General features: G+C 44.4%; 1 protein-coding gene across 4 annotated transcripts in view; it reads right to left on the reverse strand.

Annotated features, from left to right (window-relative positions):
* The window catches only part of WASF3 (WASP family member 3), a 150,160-nt gene extending 137,950 nt beyond the window's left edge, over positions 1-12,210 (reverse strand). For 2 of the 4 annotated variants that reach the window (XM_014595935.3, XM_059720305.1), the window contains exon 1: positions 12,101-12,210. The gene's annotated coding sequence lies outside the window, so the exon portion shown is untranslated. The remainder of the gene's footprint in view (positions 1-12,100) is intronic. The other 2 variants (XM_059720316.1, XM_019497380.2) reach the window with 2 other exon arrangements.
* Positions 12,211-12,436: the final 226 nt, after the last annotated feature.

Here is a 12,436-nt window from a genome sequence, read left to right on the forward strand (position 1 = left end):
CACCACTACTGTTAAGGTTGTGGTACATAAGTTGTAAGGGGGCCACAATATCTATTAGAACCATACTATTCTAAGGGTACAAAGGACAGCAAACTTTAAGAAATACTGACTATAAGCCTTCTGCCAGGACACAAAAGCCAGCATTCCCCCTCACCCCATCATCTAGCTTTCCCTCTCCCAGCATCAAGTAAAGAGGTTTTTATGCTCTCTCCCTCTCACATGTCCAGAAGAGCTAATTTAAAAAAAAGCCTTACTGAGAGTACAGGAACAAACCATCCTGATCTGCAGGAAGACTAGGCAAGAAGACCAGCTTGACTTAGCACAGAATTCTAAATCACAAAAAGAAATGGAAACTTGAAGAGACAACTAGGGAGGAGTATAAGAATATTGCCTGGGCCTGCAGGGATGAAGTTAGGAAGGGGACATGAAGGGTAACAGGAAGGGTTTCTACAAGTATGTCAGTAACAAGAAGATGATCAGGGAAAGCATGGGTCCCTTACTGAGTGGGAGAGGCAACCTTGTGACAGAGGATGCAGAAAAGGCTGAAGTGCTCAATGCCTATTTTGCCTCAGTCTTCACAGGCAAAGTCAGCTCCCAGACTACTGCACTGGGCAGCAGTTTGGGCAGGAGGTAAGCAGCCTTCAGTGGTGAAAGAACAGGTTAGGGACTACTTAGAAAAACTGGACATGTAAAAGTCCATGGGGCTGGATGGGATGCACCCAAGGGTGCTGAGGGAGTTGGCTGATGTGACTGCAGAGCCATTGGCCATCATCTCTGAAAACTCATGACAATCAGGAAAGGTCCCAGATGATTGGAAAAGGGCAAACATAGTGCTCATATTTAAGAAAGGGAAAAAGGAGGATCCAGGGAACTACAGACCAGTCAACCTCACTTCAGTCTCTGAAAAAATCATGGAGCAGATCCTCAACCCATTTCTAAACACTTGGAGGAGAAAAAGGTGATTAGGAATAGTCAGGATGGGTTCACCAAGGGCAAATCATGCCTGACCAACCCGGTTGCCTTCTATGATGAGATGACTGGCTCTGTGGATGCCGGGAGACCAGTGGTTGTGGTGTATCTTGACTTTAGCAAGGTTTTTGATACATTCTCCCACAACATTCTCACTGGCAAGCAAAGGAAGTATGGGTTGGATGAATGGACTGTAAGATGGACTGTAAAGAAGCTGGAGCACCAGGCTTAGAGGGTGTAATCAATGGCTAAATGTCTAGTTGGCAGGCAGTAGGAAGTGGAGTGCCCCAGGGGTCAGTCCTGGGGCCAGTTCTGTTGAATATTTTAATCGATGACCTGGAAGATGGCATAGAGTGCACCCTCAGCAAGTCTGTGGATGACACCAAGCTTGTGGAAGTAGTAAATATACTGGAGGGTAGGGCTAGGATTCAGAGTGACCTAAACAAATTGGAGGATTGGGTCAGAAGAAATCTCATGAGGTTCAACAAGGACAAGAGCAAAGTCCTGCACTTAGGACAGAACAATCCCATGCACCAGTACAGGCTGGTAGAAGACTGGCTGGGCAGCAGCTCTACAAAAAAAGGACCTGGGGGTTACAGTGGACAATAAGCTGAATATGAGCCAAGAGTGTGCCCCTGTTGCCAAGAAGGCTAATGGCATACTGGGCTACATTGGTAGGAGTGTTGCCAGCAGGTCAAGGGAATTGATTATTCCCCTCTATTCTGCACTGGTGAGGCCACCTCTGGAATACTGCATTCAGTTTTGCGCCCCAGTGTGCAAAATGGTCACTACAAGGCAACTACTGTATGAAGAGCATGAGTTGCAGGATATATAACAGGGCTGCTCAACTCCCAGTCTGCAGACAAGTGGAGCCATATCATTGAACCCACAGGGCTCTCCAGAGGTCTGAAAATTTGGCAATGGGGGAGCAGTGGCAGTGTTAATTGCTGTTCCCTTGCTGCCAAATTTCAGGACCCATATGGAGTCCCACAGGCCAGAAAGTGGCCCTGCACACTACTTCAGGCATCCAGGGTGACATGGGACCTGATCCCAGCATGCAGAGTCTGATCCTGGCACAGGGCCTGATCCAGCTACACAGGAGTCAGCCAAAGCACGAGGGGCCCAATCTTGCCTGCAAACTGACCCCACACTACTCATGTGGGGTGGGGTGCATGGGGCCAAAAGGTTGAATGCCACCGATATACAACACTGCACTCTCTCTCTCATATTGGTTTTAAAAAAATTAAGCATTTAAAGAGATAGTCCAAACTTTTAAAACCAACACTTCCCCAAGAAGTAAGTTTTCTACAAAGTCTGTCTTAGTGTAAAAGTTCAGAGAACTTAAAAATTCTAAGAAGCACAGGAACAGTCTCCAACTGCTATAGAAGAAAGGAAAAGTAAAAAGGCACATCTCCGTGGGACAGATGTTCCTACAAGTTACATCCATCTCAGCAGCCCGTTTACTTTTGCTAAAATTTATTCTACTTGTATGGAATGGTGTTGCAGAATTCATCACAGGTTTTTCAAAGGGTCTTTCAAGTTTTCAGGCACAGCAGACTTCCCACAACCTTTCTTAAAGCTCAAAATAAGTCGATTTTCTCTTTGTCAAGAAACAAGCTGGTCCATGGCAGGTGGACTCTTTCTTCTTCTAGTGACCAGACGTGAGGAGGAGGGGCAGCAGTGGAGTTTGCTGGGAAATCCCAAAGCACATAAACATTTTTAATGCCCCCAAGGCTAGAAGTGATGTTAAAAGCATCAGCAATTGGCTATTTTTGCCTGATGTGGCCAATAACATAGCCGATAAGTGCCTCATGCGTCTGCACAGCCTCAGCATGCATGCAGCCAGGAGCACTGCCTGGCAGCTAAGAGAGCAGCATTGGCTGATAAGTCTGTTATGGGGGAAGAGGGCGAGGGGGGAGATCAAGGCCCCACACGGTAAGGGAAAAATGGGGCTGGGGCAGGCGCTGCTCAGCCAAGGCGGGGCAAGGCACAGGAAGGAGCTGTAAGCAGCTTGTCCAGGAGGCATGGGAGGGGTGGCTCTTACCACTGTGTGCACCCTGGGAGAGAATGGAAAGTATGTGCCCCTGGATCTGCACAGGGCAGAGCAGGCTGCTGCTGCAGGCACAGACCAGGGCAGCGCCGGACTCTTCCTGGCATAGGCTGGGCCGGGCTGTGCTTAGTGCTTGAAGCAAAGCTACAGGGGGGCTATGGCAAATTTTGGGGTGGCTGCAGCCTCCCCCTCCCCGTGCCGCCACTACCCACTCCGAGCACAGCCCAGCCCAGCCCACGCCAGGAAGAGCCCAGCACCACCCCGGCTCCAGCCCGCAGCACCAGCCTGCCCCGCCCCACACACAGATCCAGTGGCACACACCCTGCATGTTGTGCCTGCAACGGCAGGAGCCACCACCTCCCCTCCCGCCATGGCCCCCAGGCGAGTTGCTCGTAGCTGTCCCACGCCCCACCCCATCCTGGCTGAGCAGCACCTGCCCCAGCCCCACTCCCTCCCTCACCATGGGGACCTCAATCTGCCCCCGCTCTCGTGCCTTCCCTCCCCCAGCTCCTTCCTCCACAACCAGCCACGCTGGCTGACTGCATATCAGAAACAGATCAGTATCAACTGATATGACTCCTTAAAAATCAGCCATTGGTATCGGCCCACAAAATCTCTATCACTGCACCCCTAATCACTACTGTTGTTCCAGTGGTGTTTCAGATATGCCTACCCATCCACAGAAAATCTCCAAACCTTTTTAGCTAATAACTATAAAGCCATTTTTAAGTGTGAAAGAAATTTGAAATCCACCAGCTACCAAGCTGAGAGCTTGAAATATGGAAGAAAATGCATCCCTTCATAGGAAGGTGCCAATTTTTACAACCCCTCATGAGAAGGTAGTAATTTCTGCAGTGCTATGACATGAAAAGTCAAAAGGAATTATTTTCTATTTAATTTTTACAGAAAAGGCATGTACTACCTGTTTGCCTTAAAAGCCAATCTACACAAATATAGACTGAGACCCAAACAGATGTTATTTTGGCTGTCTGTATAGCAGCATGATCATTTTCCCCAATGTGCAAGAAAGTAATTCCCTCTTTTCCTCACATGTTAGGCAGAGTAGAGAGCACCTCAATGACACATTTCATCATGCAGGCTGCAGCTAAAGCTTTTCTCTAAGCAATGCTATCTTGCTTTCAGTAGGCCAACTGCACATTCTGTAGCCCATCTTGTACTTGAACCAGGTATACCTGATCATCTTCTGTCAGGTACTGCATGTTGGAGCACGGTCTGCTACTCGGAGAAATGTCAACAGAGAATACATAGCTACATTTCCTAAAACAACAGTAGAGGTACCTCTTAAACATCCATAATATTGGGAAGAAACAAAGTTGTTGCTTGACCAAATTTATAAAGGCCTGATCTTCAAAATAATCTGGCATCATGCATTCTGCACAGGCATTCTACAAACTTTCAGCAAAATATGGTCCACAATAACACCATGGTTAACAACAACATGAACCACAGATACTGCCAATTAATTGACACACGTGCCACCAATGGCCTGAGCACATTTCTGGAAACCTATGCCTACTAGGCTGTCAGGGACCTAAACTCTTCTCTACCAACACTGGAATTCCACCATCACAGCACCAATTTCTAACCTGCTAATGCCAGGGGCAGGCACTTTCCAATGGAAATAGAAATCTCATGTGCATTAGTTACAGAAGTGTGGAAACAAGCTTCTCAAATACAGTTTCCCCCATGTGTGAGGTCTAGGTTCTCTCCTAGTTTTCTTGGATCCACACTACTACGTAGTCAACACTCTACAATGATGGTCCTAATCAAGAACTAGGAGCTGGCATCTATATTGTATTGCTCTAAAAGTCTGAATTACACATTATGATTTCTCTATGCTATGTACAGAAGCAGCTTGCATGATCTCACAAGAGCATGGCACTGCCTTCTAAGTAACAAGCCACTGTCCAAAGGCCTTCCACCATGGCTCATACCCTGTACATTGTTTTGTCTAAAGTGACAGTATCAATGCCATCAGAGCGATTGCATTGAAGACCCTGATTTCAAGAAGACTTTGAGTACAAGAAGTGGCATAACTAAAAGAAGCTGCCACTTCCATCCATCTATCCAGAACGCATGTAAGAGAAAAGGCTTGCAAACTTTCACAGTGGGAAAGAGCAGCTCAGAAGCGTAAGGCACTAAGAACTAAGTAATATGCCCTCAGAAAGCAAGCACCTTCCCTTGAGTCAGTACTAACAAAGTACAAGAAGAATCCGAAGACAACTTATGTTCTCTTTTACAGTATGGCTATTTTCACTTGAGATGAACTAGGCACCTCAAGAATACTAATTCAAGTTAATAATGCAGTGAAGACAAGTGTTTATCCTATTAGCAGAACTGCAACCAACCTAGTGCCCTATTTTAGCTGGGGAGAGAGAGGTGGGACTTTAAGGTATGAACAAGCCATTTATTTAAAAAGCTATCTGAAAATATTCATGACAAGTATGTAGCCATGACTTGATTTTGAACTTTACATGGTCAAAAAGCAGTTTTAATACTGTATTTGCAAGGCCAAACTAGTAAACCATGGCAGTCTGGCCAAACAATGAAAGAAGGTTAATACTTTCAAGATAAAGAACAGCATGTTGAAGGAAACAAATTTCAAAGTGGAAAAGTAAAACACAAGATACTTGAAAAATACAGAAATATTTCACTTCACATATATGTTTATCATTAAAAAGAAAGTAACAAAGATACAGCTTGTTTGAAATATTATACCCAATATTACATGTAGCACAAAAGACTTCTAGAGAAATAAAGACAAAGAAACACCCAGTTTAACAGTGTATTTGACAATAATCTTACAATTTCCCATGCATTTTCTGTTTCTCATTTTTGTGAATGTTTTCAACAAGCAATACAGAACAAAAGATATTTTAACAAAATTTGAAAAGATTGTGTTGCAAAAGAACTGACAGAGGATTCAGTGGCAAATAAGACTAAAACATTTTAATATTCCCAGACAAAAATAAGTGTGCATTTCCATGCTTATGTATAAGACAATAAACCTTAATCTACCCTACTAAGACACCAGGAGGGGAAATATGTAATAATTGAACATGCCTATAAAAGTCAACTTCATCTGATCTGAGCCAAAACTTATAAAATGTCTTAACTCCTTACACAGAAACTGTGTAAAGAAGTAATGCCAGAGAAGTCCTAACCCACCAGTAGTTTCACTACCACAAATTCTTTTCTGGCTCTGCAGATGGTAATGTAAAAAAGAACAACTGAAAATTACTATCTATTCAAATACTAATTCAATTTATATTGATGGGGGAAGGGGAAGGAGCACCCAAATTAAACATGCTTGTCATTCTTTGGGTAACTTCAAGGAATTGTTGCACCCATATCCTGAGAAGAAATGTCATACTAAAGCTTGGTTCTTGGTGTATTAATGGAACTTGAGACTATCACAGAACATTTGTTTTTTTTATTTAATCATCAGAGATGTTTGCAGAATATGATCTTTGAATGAACATGAATGATACTTTCTGAATCTGTACATATACTCTTGAATTTGTACTTATACTCTATTGCACTTAATAGCATTTATTTCAGATATCATATCATACTTAATAAATTACAGATTATGCAGATCTCTGTGGAATTAATTAATTAAAAAGCTATAAAGAAAATATCTGTATGCTGCTCAAGTCCAGGACAAAACGTGGAGTTAATGCTTAGCCAAATTTCACACAAAGACCATTCGAAAGCATCAGTATTTTGGTGAAGTTCTTTCAGATACTTTTCCAAAGAAACTAAAATCCTAACAAACAAAAAAACCTACCGGTTTGTAAGAAAAACTACTCCCTAATATGATTATCAGCTCTTACAAAAAAGCTACACATTTTTAAAACAATCAGTTTTTGGCCACAGGGAAGTGGGAAAATGTTCCCTTTTATAATGATCACTAGTTTTTGTGCCCAAGCATAAACAAACTAGATTTTTAAAAATGACTTGGCAAACAATCTCTCTCCTTCATTTTTAATACCATTTTTTTTAATTTTAAAAAGTGAAGGAATGCGCCTAATCAAATAAGTTTAATGGAAAAAAAATATGTCCAATGTTGCACCTAGAAACACTGCTATTTAACGGAGCTACGCTTTACTCTAGATCAACAATTAAACCCAAGGTCTTAATTCTGATTTCATGCACATATCAATTTCAAAGAATGGAAACATCAGCAGAGCTGCAAAATACTGAAAACCTAGGAAACATCCATGAAATGGTAATTCAAGATTTAACACAAGAATCTAAGCCGCCTGCGATTGTTATTATCAATACACTAACTTTAAGCAACATTAACTTAACAATGAAAAAATTATGTATAGGTAAAAACAGGCCTGATTTGAAAAATGAGTGATTTAATTATATGCATTTTACCATCAAGTTTTCAGACCTGTTTGTAGGCTTCTAAAATGAAACACACACATTTGGATATCTGAAAATGCAATTAGCAGTGTTAACAGAACTTCAATCAACAGTGCGCAAGCAAGCCCAGATGCACAAAATTCCCACTTCCTCTGGGGCCTGCAGGGGGGGATTTGGCTGTTCAAACTTGGTGGCTGTCTCTAGACTTCCTTTTGGACTCTCAATTTTTTTTATGAGTTAGAATTTTTTTATCCTTAATTTCTTTCCAAATTCTTTTCTCCTTCTTTTTTGCTGCAGTAAAGAAGACAATGTACATGTCAGCAACAAAGAAGGTCTGATTCCAAGAGCAGTAAAAAATTCCTTTTTCCAGCTTAAAAAATAAACAAACCACATGCTACGTTTAAGTAACTCACATTATGGGTTGGTTTGTGAACTGCAAGTCTGGCAGCTTCTAAATTAAGATAATTATGAAGAAACCTGTTCACAAATTAGTTAAGCAAGCAGATGTAATATAATTGTATACAATATTTTCATTAGTATTTCCAAACATGAATTCAGATAATATAAGCAGCAAAATGGTTACAGAACTAAGCTAAAACTTGACACAAGAGCATGTCTTGGCACCATCACAAATTAACTTTATGGGCACTTTATGACTCATGCCCTGGACACCACACATTTACACTGATGTCATCTACATTTGTGCACAGAACCAAAGTAAAATTACAGCAGGACCCAGGAAGGATGATCTATCCCGAGGGTATAGAATACAGTAGACCAGGGATGGCCAACCTGTGGCACACCTCTGTGTAGCCTCTATGGCTATGTCCAGATGAGCATGGACACTTTTTTCCCCAGGGACAAGAAGCAGCAGCACACCTTGTGCCAATGCTACCTGTCCCCAGGGAACACCTGTGCAACACACCTTCTGGCCCTCTGCAGGTTACCTCGGGTGGGCTAGGGGAGGCTGGGGCCAGCAACTGTGCTGGCCCCAGCAACCTTACCTGGAGTCCTGGGGGCCTCAAGGAGCTGCAGCCATGGTGATCCTGCTGCTTGAAGCCTGGCCAGCAGCCAGTGTGACTGACCAGACAGTCTCGTTTTGCGTGTGGCGCACTGCCCCCACATGTGCCATCCCGCTTTTTTCATGTGGGTTTTTTGACCCCGGGATCTCCTAGCAACCCTCCTCCCCTTGTTGCAGTGTGGAGAACACCTGAATGTGTGGTATGTGTGGCACTACATACTGCATAGCCGTGTTCATCTGGACCTGGCGTTATGTGTGGCAGGTGGCAGATCAGGGAGGGGACAAGAAGCATGAAGGCAGATAGGGCAGAAAACAGAAAGCAAAGCAATGGAAGGGACAGGGAGCACAGGGAAGAAAGCAGAAAGCAAAGCAGCAGATCTAACAGGGGAAGGGGATGGAGCAGTACTCAGGAAAGGTGCAAGGCTAAACTGTGGCATACCTCTCAAAAAGGTTGGCCCCCACTGCAGTAAACTATTTTTGCACCTTTCCACCAGGTGACAGAAGCAAGTAACAGCCCGCTTGCCTAAAACAAGTGGTTCTCTACCTTTTTAGACTCAAGGCACCTCTCAAAGAATGCCAGCTCTTAGCTTCCACTCCTTTTGACTATGGAAAACAGACTAATTCTTTTGCTGAAAAAGAACTCAGAAAAACTACTACAGGACAAATTCCTTTTGGATCCCTATTGTGTGTAGGCATTTGCACACCCAACAGCAATCATATTGAGCATCGCCCCAGGATGCTGCAGCATCCTGGTTGAGAAACACTACCTTAAGCAAAAAAGATAAGGTTCACACACATGACACTTAGCCTAATAATTTAATACTTATGTGCTTTTGCCTTTATTTTTCCTGGAGCATAAATCTAATAAATAAAGAAACAAATAGGATTCAAGTAAGCGATACCAGGGTAGATCTGTATATTGAGTGTCCATTCCTTTTTTTTTATGCAACAGTATAAAAGGTTGAACACATCAGTGCAAAAACATGGGTCCTGTGCCAAGACCCCAGTTTCCCATCTGTGAAATAAGAGTCATAATGCACATTGTTTACCACTTTGTTTGCTTAAGTATTTAGGTTGCAAACTCTTTAGGATAGTGACTCTCTCTTATTATGCATACAGAGTACAATGAGACTTCCAGGCACTACGACAATACATAACCAAGATTTAAAAAATGCTGTTTATATGAAACACCCATACTTAAATAATAATTTCCTTAGGTATCTCCATAAATTATCTGGGTTTAAGCTTGAAAATGATGCCAAGGCATCTAACACAGCAACTGGAAACAATGTTTGCCTAAACCCCTATGCTCCCCACTCTCCAAAGAACACAGGATTGCTATCATGCAGGGATGGAGACTCAACAAAAATTCAGTCTCTACAACAAAGCATGCTAAACACCCAACATCTAATGTACTACTTAAGCCAACAGCGTAACTCCTGTCACCTCTTGCAGTAGCTGGGACTTTGCTGCAAAGGATAATAAACTGTGTTTATATTGATAAGTTTTTGACAAAAGCTTTACTAGCACCACATGTGAAGTTCAGAAGTATCAAGGAAGACTCCAAAAAAAACCAAAATATGGAATAATTTGACAAGAAGTCAATAACAACAGAAAGAATACAGTAAGAGAATAGTAGCCAACTTGAATTGCAAAAACAACTACAGTTCACTCCTCCCTGCAAGTAAAAAGGACAATGTGCTGAAGGAGGACTCAAAGTAACTCAAAGTAAAGGCTCTACCTTATTCTCAGTACCTTCCATTACAGCAAGATCAGGCTTTCACTCCAGAAGTCACAAACAAAAAGGTACAATTTTCAAAGGTACAACAGAAGTTTGACACCAAATAGTCACTGCTATCAATGTTGTTTCTGATGAAGTAGGTTTCTGAACCAGTCAGTCTCTCAGCCAGTGGTTCTCAACCTTTCTAAAATCAAGGCAGCTCTCAGAAAATGCCAGCTCTCCATTTTTGCTTCTTTTTGACTACAGAAAAAGAACAGAGCGATTCTGTTGAAAAGAACTCAGAAAGGCCACGACAAATCAGAATCTTCGGGTTTATCTTGTGAATCATGTCTGCATCTAACAGTGCTAACGCTGTGCGGCACCTCCGAAAGGGATGTCCAGAGTGCCCCAGAACCTTGGTTGAGAGTCACTCCTCCAAGGTGCCACAGTGACCTACCTTATGCCTGACTTTAAATATGCAAAATATAAAACGTGAACATTTAAAATGCTATTGATAATGTATTACTGCTAAGATGCCAGTGCAATTACCTGTCAAATGAAGCACAGCAATCTGTGCTATTTATACATTTTTATTTGAAATTTAAATCCCATTTCATCACCTGCATAATCAAACAGAAACAGATTACTAGATTGCAACATTCTCATTACTAGATTGCATATACGGTTTGTCATTTGGCAATGAAGAAAAATTTAGCATACCAAAGACTTACGAAAATCTACTGTTTTAATAACTATTTAAGTATGCAATGCAAAGGGAGTGGGATATTTTTCTATTTCAAAACCCTAACTCAAAGCCTTGTGGTAAAGAATGATGGGGTTACAATCTGTTTTTTGTACAAGCTAAACTTTTGCTCATATTCACTACTTAAGAATCCATTACTAGTTAGGAAAACACGAACTGAACACGAACCGAGAAGCCTGCCCAATTATCAAGAGAAAGGTCCATTGGAAATCAAACCAGCGTTGCAGTGACACTGCTGCCATCGTCTCACATGCTTTGGACAAGGACGGCTGGCAACAGTTCTGTGCTCAGGTGCAAGAGGACTGCCTACCAAGAGGGAAACCCAGCGACTCCAGATTGCCAAGGTAACTCTTAACGGAATCTGAAAATGTACCTGAGAGTTTGTATTAAACAAGATAAGTTAGTAACAATCCCTTATGGTGCGCAAAGGAAACAGAAGAGAGTGCATAAAGCCGCCCAAACTGAAGTTATTCAAGTAAAGCCAGAGTTAGGCCTTCAGCATGCACAAACTTAGAAGTGTAACTGGAGGTACACACATTACCAGGTCCAAGAGACCTAGCGAGTCACCCCTTCTGCCTAACACTTGGCTCTAATGAAACTGCATTAGCACTGGGCTTTTACTGTAAAAAAACAAAACAAGATAAACAAGCAAACAGAACCCCTATTAAAGAACCCTGCTCTGGCTTCCCGGCTCTATGGAGTACAGCCAGCCCGGGTCTCCCTCCCGATCTGCTCCCAGGGCTTTCTGCCAGAGGCAGGGTCATGCACTCAAAGCAAGAGGAGCTCTGTGGGGTGGGAAGGGGGAGGCCGGAGGCGGAGCGCACGTCTGCGCCGGGCCCGGTCTACCCGCCTGGACCCATTTCACAGACGGGGGCACTGATGTCCCGAGAGCCTTAAGCGTCACGCTGCAGGTGGGGGGGTGGGGGATTTCTATAGAGCATCGAGCCTCGGCTGCCCCTGCCCTCCCGCCTTTGCGGCTCCTTCCCTCAGCAAGGGGGGGGGGGGGGGGGGTGGCCAGGCTTGCTGAAACCGTCCGGGGCGAAAGGACCGGGCGAAGCCCCGAGCCTCGCGGGGAGCGGCCAAAGCCCGGCCCGGCCTGGGCCCCTCCACACAACGGACGGGCAGGCGGGCGGGGAATGGGGGAGGACTAGGCCGGGAGAGGTCACCCAGCCCCGCGTTCACCTCGCGCCCGGCTCCATCGCCGCCTCCAGCTCCCGCTCCCGCTCCCGCTCCTCCACAGGCGGCAGCCAGCGCCGCTCCGCGCGCCCGCCCGTCCCCTCCCCCACCGCCGGGGAGCTGGGGGGAGGGGCGAGGCCCACCAATAGGAGGCAGCATTCCCGGGCATTCTGCGCTTGACAGGCGCGAGGGGCAGCCAATGGGACAGCCGGACGCGGCGAAGAGGGGGCGGGGGAGGAGCGGCCTGTCACTCAACTGGCCCCACCTGGGGATCGGCGAGCACAGCTCGGTCCGGGGCGCGACTCGCCGCCCCCCGCGGAGCCGACACACACAGACGGATCC

The sequence above is a fragment of the Alligator mississippiensis genome, chromosome 1 (genome assembly GCF_030867095.1).
Source record: "Alligator mississippiensis isolate rAllMis1 chromosome 1, rAllMis1, whole genome shotgun sequence".
NCBI lineage: Eukaryota > Metazoa > Chordata > Crocodylia > Alligatoridae > Alligator > Alligator mississippiensis.